The sequence below is a fragment of the Lathyrus oleraceus genome, chromosome 6, assembly GCF_024323335.1.
Source record: "Lathyrus oleraceus cultivar Zhongwan6 chromosome 6, CAAS_Psat_ZW6_1.0, whole genome shotgun sequence".
NCBI classification, from domain to species: domain Eukaryota; kingdom Viridiplantae; phylum Streptophyta; class Magnoliopsida; order Fabales; family Fabaceae; genus Lathyrus; species Lathyrus oleraceus.
In genome coordinates this window covers 246973274-246983143 of record NC_066584.1, presented here as the reverse complement: position 1 = coordinate 246983143, position 9870 = coordinate 246973274, and the positions used below count along the sequence as shown (strand labels likewise).

At 41.4% G+C, this 9870-nt stretch overlaps 1 non-coding gene across 1 annotated transcript; it reads right to left on the bottom strand.

The window, feature by feature from the left end:
• Nucleotides 1-632: 632 nt before the first annotated feature.
• Nucleotides 633-739, bottom strand: LOC127099423 (small nucleolar RNA R71). The gene has a single exon (XR_007793926.1). It is a non-coding gene; the product is annotated as a small nucleolar RNA R71 (small nucleolar RNA).
• Nucleotides 740-9870: the final 9131 nt, after the last annotated feature.

Here is a 9870-nt window from a genome sequence, read left to right as displayed (position 1 = left end):
TCGATAATCTTTTATATTACTTTGACGTGATTCGTACACTTGCGAAAAACACGCATCAAGTTTTTGGCGCCGTTGCCGGGGACCAATTTCGTCAAATTTCCTTACCCTGTAGTTATACCGTTTAGACTAAGGTTGTTACCCACCGGTCAATGCGAAAGACTCGCAGTGCCGGAAGTTTAGTAGACCCTCTAGCTGAACCTGAACGTTACGCTCGCGCACGTTTATTTTTCCATAGGAATAGGATAGCTATGGCCGAAGAACAAAACCGAAGACCTCTTAAGGACTTCGCCCAACCATCAAACGAGGAACCTAGTTCCAGTATAGTAAACCCCGTTATCCCAGCCAATAATTTTGAACTTAAACCATCCCTGCTGCAATTAGTGCAACAGAGACAATTCTCAGGTCTCGCTACTGATAACCCAAACCAACATTAAAAAAACTTTCTTCAGTTAGCAGACACCTTTAAAACCAATGGAGCTTCTCCTGAGGCGATACGCTTAAGATTATTTCCCTTTTCCCTCAGAGATAAAGCTCTATCATGGTTAGATTCCCTTCCACCCAATTCAATAACAACTTGGGATGACCTTAGGAAAGTTTTTCTTGCTAGATATTTTCCCCCAAGTAAGACCGCTCTTCTTCGAAACCTTATAACTAGATTTACCCAACTCCAAGGAGAGTCGTTGTTCGAAGCCTGGGAGAGATATAAAGAACTATTAAGAGCATGCCCACACCATGGCTTAGAGAATTGGCTAATCATCCAAACCTTCTATAATGGACTTCATTATAACACTAAGATGACCATCGACGCTGCCGCTGGTGGCGCACTGATGAATAAACCTTACCCTGAAGCTAGTGCCCTTATCGAGGATATGGCCCAAAACCATCAATCATGGGGAGTAGAACGAGCGACAGTGGAAAAGAAGGAAGCCCAAGGAGGAATACATGAGCTAAGCTCTATAGACATGATGCAGGCTAAAATGGACGCGTTGGCCCTTAGAGTCGAACATATGTGTACAACTCCGAATACTGTAGCCGCAGTTTCGCCGAATTGTGAGATATGTGGAACGCAAGGACACCAATCCGCCGAATGCAATCTGTTAAATGAAACCAACACTGAGCAAGTGAACTATACCCAAGGGAACCCATTTTCTAACACATATAACCCTGGATGGAGGAATCACCCAAACTTCTCCTACAAAAATAATAACCCTATTCAAAATACCGCACCTCCGAGACAACAAGGTTACCAAGCCCCTAGAACAAATCAACCTATGCAACCTGTACCGCCAAACCCGAGCTTTGAAGAAATTGTAAAAGATTTCATCGTTGCTCAAAAACAGAAAAACAAAGAGTTCATGAACCAAAGCGTCCATGTTAACGAACTAATTACCCAGTTAGGAACCAAGGTTGATCAAATCATTACTCATAATAAGATGCTTGAAACCCAGATCTCTCAGGTAGCGTTAAACCAAGCCCCACAGACTACCCCTGGAGGACAGTTCCCTGGACAACCTCAACAAAACCCGAAAGGGCAAGCTAATGCCATTACTCTACGAAGTGGAACCGCTTATAAGGAGCCTTTAAACCCTAGATTAAGTGAGCCTGAAACTTCTGAGAGGAGTGAGGAAAAGGAACCAGAGAAGCCTGAACCCCGGAAAGTCAAGAAAAAGGAGAAGAACCTAAAAATAAAACCTATGTACCACCACCGCCATACAAACCACCAATACCATACCCTCAAAGATTAAAGAAAACCCAAATCGATAATCAATATCAAAAATTCATTAAGGTTATAGAAAAACTTCACGTAGAAATCCCCTTTACAGAAGCCATCACCCAAATACCTTCTTATGCTAAGTTTCTCAAAGACATACTTACGAATAAACGTAGACTTGAAGATCCGAAACCCGTGGAATGTAATTCTATTTCCGAAGATAGGTTAGCAAAGAAAGATAAAGATCCCGGAAATTTTTCCATTCCTTGTATTTTAGGGAATCATGTCATCGAAAAAGCTTTTCTAGACTTAGGAGCTAGTGTGAGCTTAATGCCTTTAGCAGTTTGTGAGAGATTAAACTTAGGAGAATTACAACCTACTAAGATGTCGCTTCAATTAGCCGATAGATCCGTTAAATACCCTATAGGCATACTTGAAGACGTCCCTGTTAGGGTGGGTCAGTTGTTTATACCTACTGATTTTGTTGTCATGGACATTAAAGAAGATGACGACATACCAATCCTCCTAGGTAGACCGTTCTTATCGACTGCTGGAGCCGTAATAGATGTTAAAAAGGAAAACTAACTTTTGAGGTAGGTGAAGAGAAGATAGAATTTATATTGTCAAAATTTCTTATGGCACCTGTGATAGGAGATTCTTGTTATGCCTTAGATATCATCGAAGAATGCATTAGGGAATTAGAACAAGAAGAAGAAAATAAATCTATAAAATTGCCATCAACCCTTATTTTGGAAGATGACAATTATAAAACACCCTACATTGATGATAACCTTCACGAATGTTTATCTCTTACCCCAGATCCTATGCCTTGCCCTATGAAACCGACCGTAAAACTTAAGGAACTGCCTAAAAACCTGAGATATGAATTTCTGGATGAAGATATGAATCGTCCAGTTATAGTCAGTGCTACCTTAAACCAAAAAGAAACCGATCAATTATTAGAAGTTTTACGTAGGTACCCCTCAGCCTTAGGATATAAGATCTCTGATCTAAAAGGAATAAGCCCATCCGTATGCATGCATCGGATTTTGCTTGAAGAAGATTCAAAACCTTCCAGAGAACACCAACGTAGAATAAATCCTATAATGAGTGCGGTAGTTAAGACTGAAGTTCTTAAGTTACTAGAGGCAGGTATAATATATCAGATCTCGGACAGTAAATGGGTGAGTCCCGTGCATGTAGTACCCAAAAAGGGAGGCATCACAGTCGTACAAAACGAGAAGGGCGAACCTGTAGCAAAAAGAACCGATAGAGGTTGGCGTATGTGCATAGATTATAGAAAATTAAATAAAGCAACTAGGAAGGACCATTTCCCATTACCATTCATAGATCAAATGTTGGAGCGCCTAGCCAGACACTCTTACTTTTGTTATTTAGATGGATATTCAGGATTCTTCCAAATACCTATTCACCCCGAAGATCAAGAAAAAACTACCTTTACATGCCCAGTTGGAACTTTTGCCTATAGAAGAATGCCTTTTGGACTTTGTAATGCTCCTGCAACTTTCCAACGCTGCATGATGTCTATCTTTGCTGATTGTTTAGATGGAATTATGGAAGTATTTATGGACGATTTCTCAGTTTGTGGATCAGATTTCAAAAATTGTCTTGTCAACCTTGAGAAAATCCTGGAGAGATGTGTGGAGGTTAACCTTGTGCTAAATTGGGAAAAATGTCATTTCATGGTCACCGAAGGGATTGTTTTAGGACATATAGTTTCCGAAAAAGGTATAGAGGTAGATAAAGCAAAAATAGAAGTCATAGAGAATCTAAAACCGCCGAAGACTATCAGGGAGATAAGAAGTTTTCTTGGACATGCCGAATTTTACCGACGTTTCATCAAAGATTTCTCCAAAATAACAAAGCCCTTAACTGGTCTTTTAATGAAAGATGCTGAATTTATCTTCGATGAAAAATGTACTGAAGCATTTAATCTTCTGAAGGAAGCTCTGACTTCAGCACCTATAATGAAACCCCCTGATTGGTCAGAACCGTTTGAGATAATGTGTGACGCCAGTGATTACGCTGTTGGAGCCGTTCTAGGTCAGAGAAAAGATAAGAAGTTACATGTGATTTATTATGCCAGTAGAACCCTAGACGCTGCACAGCTCAATTACGCAACAACCGAAAAAGAGCTCCTAGCTGTAGTTTTTGCAATAGACAAATTTAGATCTTATCTAGTAGGAGCCAAGATTATAGTTTATACCGACCATGCTGCCATTCGTTACTTACTAAGCAAAAAGGATGCCAAGCCTAGGTTACTTCGATGGATTCTATTACTGCAAGAGTTTGATTTGGATATCCGTGATAAGAAAGGCACTGATAATGTGGTAGCTGATCACCTATCTAGGCTAGAATACCTGAAACCTGATCCAGTTCCCATAAATGACGATTTTGCCTATGATAGACTGATAGCCCAACTAGAAACCATTGAAGAAGATAACCCAGACCCTCATGAGTATTTTCAAAAATCCTTAGCCATAAGTGATGTACCTTGGTATGCAGACTTTGTTAATTATCTAGCCGCTGACATCATACCCCCTGATCTAAACTACCACCGGAAGAAGAAGTTCTATAGTGATGTGAGAAACTTCTATTGGGACGAACCATTTCTTTTCAAGAGAGGTAAAGATGGCATTTTCCGCCGTTGTGTTCCAGAAGAAGAGGTAAATAATATAATTGAGCATTGTCACTCTGCACCCTATGGTGGACATGCCAGCACATCTAAGACCTACGCCAAGATTCTTCAAGCTGGCCTATTCTGGCCTACTATGTGGCGTGATGTCCATGCTTTCATTGTCAAGTGTGATAGATGCCAACGCACAGGAAATATTTCAAGACGTAATGAAATGCCGTTAAGGAATATCCAAGAAGTAGAACTCTTCGACGTATGGGGTATAGACTTTATGGGACCGTTCCCACCATCTTTTGGAAATCAGTACATCTTAGTAGCTGTTGACTACGTGTCTAAATGGATTGAAGCTATCGCCGCACCCACAAACGACACCAGAGTAGTCATCAAATTATTCAAAAATTATATATTTCCCAGGTTTGGAACACCCCGTTTAGTCATAAGCGATGGAGGATCGCACTTCATATCGAGAATATTTGATAAACTTTTAGGCAAGTATGGAGTTAAGCATAGAGTAGCAACACCATACCACCCACAGACCAATGGACAAGTGGAAGTATCTAATAGGGAGATAAAACAAATCCTCGAGAAGACTGTCTCTATATCTAGAAAGGATTGGTCACAGAAACTTCAAGAAGCATTATGGGCCTATAGAACCGCTTTCAAAACTCCTATAGGAACAACCCCTTATCAACTGGTCTATGGAAAATCATGTCACTTACCTTTTGAATTGGAACATAAGGCCTATTGGGCCATCAAAACTTTGAATTTGGATTACTTGACAGCTGGTGAGAAACGTATCCTTGACATCCACAAATTAGAAGAGCTCAGACAATCTGCCTACGAAAATGCCATCATATACAAAGAAAGAACAAAAGCTTGGCATGACAAAAGAATCATAAGAAGAGACTTCAAAATAGGCGATCCTGTTCTCCTGTTCGATTCTAGGTTACGACTTTTTCCAGGTAAACTCCGTTCGAGATGGACTGGCCCTTTCGAAGTATCTAAGATCCTGAGATCCGGTGCTATTGAAATCAAGAACCAGACATGTAAACCGTTCATCGTCAATGGACAGAGGTTGAAGCCCTACGAAGGAGGTGACATCCCGACAACATACACCTGCCATACTCTGAGTGATCCACCATATCCTTCCAATGATGTTTAAATATCGGTCGTCGAGCTAATGACGTTAAACAAGCGCTGCATGGGAGGCAACCCATGGTTTTTCTTATTTTTTTGTACTTTTTATTTTTTACTTTTACTTTATTTTGTTTATATTATTATTATTATGTCAGGACTAACGATTGAATGTTTTATGTGCTTTCAGGACTTGTTTGCTAACCTTGTACAGAATGCAGAACCCTGATGACATGCACGTGGCCTTTAGAGATGATGCACAGAGAGAGCGTTACTATGTTCACATGAGACGCCCTATGGCTCCTACCAGGTACCCTGACCATGACTGCATGGATGCCTTGGGGATAGAGCCAAGCGTCAGATTTTTATGCCATCAACTCCAGTGGGAACAGTTTGACTACAGGAACAACACTTATAGGAACTTGACTCTTGAGTTCCTCAGCTCGTTTCATTATGACCCCTGGGCTGGACCCGATGGACTCGCTGTTTTCAGGTTGTTCGGGATTGACTACTCATTCTCTCACAAGGAGTTTGGTGATTTGCTAGGTTTCCAGACTACTCCTGATGCTATTCCAGATACACCGATGGGGTATTTTATGAGCAGAGAAGTGGAAAAGTTTTGGACTAAAATATCCGGCGGAGGGAGCCAAGATCCTTCTACCCAGTTTTCTCAGGTAATCCACAACCCTGCATTGAGGTACTTCCAGATGATTCTAGCACATTCTTTCCTAGGTTTTCCAGATACAGAGACACTGCTAAGTGAAGAGGAGATTTTCCTACTGTTTTGTGCGACTCAGTCTCGCCCTGTTGCTTGTGGCAACTTTCTGTTAAAGGGCTTGGCTAGTGTTGCCAGATCATCCGTAGGCATCATCCATGTCGGTGGGATTGTTACACAGATTGCTACTGCATTGGGTCTGTCTCGCAAGTTATTGCACCTCAGGACCTTCTGCTTCTACACCACCCTGGATATTGATTTTTGTCTTGATAGAGGACTGATGAGGAGGGCTTCTTTTGAGCCCAACATGTTTAGACTGCTGATCGACGGCGAAGCGATACACTATTTCACATTACCAGATCAGCTGATGACCAGTGTCCATGATCCTGAAAATTGGAGTTATGCTCTAGAGGGTTATGGAGAGACTGTCGAAGAGCCGAAATCGCCTCCCGCCGCTGAGTACACTCCTACACCTCTTACTCCCCAGATCACTGTTATGTCTAACAATTTGTCTCTGCAGCCACCTGACCTACAAACACAGATTTATGAGCTCCGTAAGGAGACTGCCCTGCTCAAGCAGGAAGTGGCAGACTTAGAGTTACAGATGCAGGTTTCTGATCTCACTCATGCCTCAGAGACCGATGCTCTACATCAGGAGATTGAAGAGCTTCGGAGGGAGATAGCTGAGTTTCGTGGATCAAGCCAGGAAAAGACGCCTACCACATGACTCATTCTACCCTGACAGCATTACCCTAGTATTTTATTTATCGCATTTCCAGACATATTTTACTTTACTGCAGCTTTTATATTTTCATGCACTCTGAATTTCTTATATATATACATATTATGCACTAATGTTAACTTTTTCTTTTTCTTTTGTTTCTTTAATTATTTTTTTTTTTTTTTGTCGTGCAAAGAAAAAAAAAATATAAGACAAAAATATTTTCATTTTTGTCTTTACAAAAAATATGCAAGCCTCAAGCCTTGAAAAGAAGAAGAAAAACGCTATTCAGACCCCCCGGAAGACAAAGGTGCAAGAAGGCCCAAAAGGAGGATCCAAAACCACAAGGCCCAGGAATTGGCCTTGTGGCGGGCGCCATAGGCCCTGTGGCGGGCGCCACACCGTACCAACAACAAGTACGGGGCTGAATCCCCATTTCCACCATTTTCATCCCTTTCTTCACCAAAAACCCATTTTTCCAACCTTCCAAATCCTCCTTGAACCCCATTAAAGCTCCCTCATTTCCAAAATACCCACCATCCATAAAACATATCCAACATCTATTTCCATTTTCATCCATAAAAAAAAAACCAAAAAAATCAAAACTTTATCATTCCCTCATAAACCACTTTTTCTACCATTTTCACTACCTAAGGAGCATTCAACAATGGAGTTCAACGGATTTCTTCTTCGTGATGGAAGACCGGGCGAAAGGCAACGGAAAATTATTCAGAGGCTTCAAAGTCGAGAAATTCTCTCGACTAGGTACGTCGACGATAACTGTCTGTATGCTTTGGGTATTTATCATAGTGTTTTTAATTTATTAGAATTTCTAGGCTTGCATAATATTTTCATTAATCAGGAACCTACCTATGAGCGACTGACAACTGAGTTTTTGAGTTCTTTAATATACACTGTCAGTCCTAACACTGCTAGCACTGTTGGTACTGTTATTTTTAGACTGTTCGGAATTGAGTATGAATTCAGTACCGACAATCTAGCAGGTTTGTTAGGAATCCCTCATAGGGAAGGTGCAATTTGTGAGGCACCTTTGGATGCGGAGTGGTCGGCCGAGGTATTTACCTTCTGGCAAAGGCTTTCAAGTTCTTCAATTAATTCTTTCGAAGGGATACTTGCGTCGACCATTCACAACCCGGCCATAAGAGTTTTTAGACTTCTTTTGGCATGTACTATTTTTGGCCGGGAAAGTCCAAACAAGGTAAATGCTCGTGAACTCCTATTTTTGCAAGGATGCCTCACTAGAACCCACATCAATCCGGTCCAGTTTATGCTTGCTCATATGACTTTATTTACTAACAAAACAGGACCGATTGTTTTTGGAGGGCTTGTTACGTATATTGCTCGGGCTCTTGGCCTGAACGATGAGATAGCTACACTTGAACCACTACCTCCTCGCACAATTAATTTAAAATTTCTGAAAGACATGAAATTGTGCCGAGCAAGGAGAGAAGGTGGTTATGAGTTGATGGTTCATGGGGTAGCTATCCCATCTGTTGCTTTACCATGCAGTAGACGTACTGATGTACGTGATGAAAGGAACTGGACCTATGATCTTAATGCTCCACGTGTTTTGGGTCCACTTCCTCCTAATATTCCCGATGGGGAGGCACATGACACTGACGATGAGTATGATCGGAGAGAGCAGTCTCCCATCCCTCACATGTCCCCCCATCGTCCTTCACAGTCACACACCGCACCATCTTCCTCTAACCCTGTTGCAGGTACTGCTCCTGGATTCCATGTCACCGAGGAGATGTGGCGTGATATGACAGCTAGAGAAGAAAGGCGTGATGGCCTTCTCTCTACTATTTCACAGCAGCTGACGGACAATATGAGCTTCATGCAACAATCGCGATTGGTTTCGGATAGTGCCTATAGCAACGTTTGCCGTACCTTGAACGATATCTCATTAGAGCAGAACCGTCAGAGAGAGTTCAACAGCCAACACTACCAGCTTGTCGAGGCCACTCAGGGTTCCATCTTAGGTAACCTTCGAGAGGTTCGGAGTGCTCAGGCTGCTTTATCAGCACGACTCGACCGGAGGGACCAGCATCGTAGTAGATCCCGTCGTTCCAGACCATCACATCAGGACGGCGAAGGCACCAGTGCCCCTCCTCAGTAGTCTTTTTCAGGTTACCCCCCTTATCTTATTTCGAAACATTGGGGACAATGTTCGATCTAAGTGTGGGAGGGGATTTTATTGCTTTCTGTCATTTCCCTTTTTAGTTAATTATTTCCTTTCAGTTATTTCCTTTCAGTAATTTAATTTTCTTAGATAATGCATGAGTCTGACGAGTCACCAGTATAGTGTCTTTTTAGTTCATCTTCATTTTTTCCCATTTCCTTAGCCTTACCAGAAAATTTTTAAAAAAGAAAATGATGTTGTTTCACATGTTTTTTGGGCTTTGGGACAGGTTTAGATTAGGATGTAGTGACCTAGGTCAACTTTTTGAAACATCAGAACCATTTTAGCACCATAGACCTCTTGAATATAGGAATCACTCCTAAACCCCACCATCTTGGCCTTTACTATCATTTTAAAAATTGTCCTAAGTAGTTTATCTTAGCAGTCAGCTCCGGCTTAAGCATGCTCTACGTAGGGGGCCGATGAACATAAGTGAATGATCCAGTGCTAATACTAAAAAAAAAAAAAAAACAAAAAAAAAAAAAAAAAAAAAAAACAAAAAAAAAAAAAAAATTTTGCAAGTCACCTATTGTTAGTTGGTTCAGAGGTATCTGGCACTGAACTTGGTAGGGCGGATTACGATCCGATCCCCCGCAGCTACATTTAGGCGAAATAAAACAGGTTTACACATGCTTATGTGCCAGAAACCTTATGTTATGGATCAGAATCACTAACCGGTCACTCTACTATGAAGCATGTACAGATAACGGGCTTAATGTGATTGCGC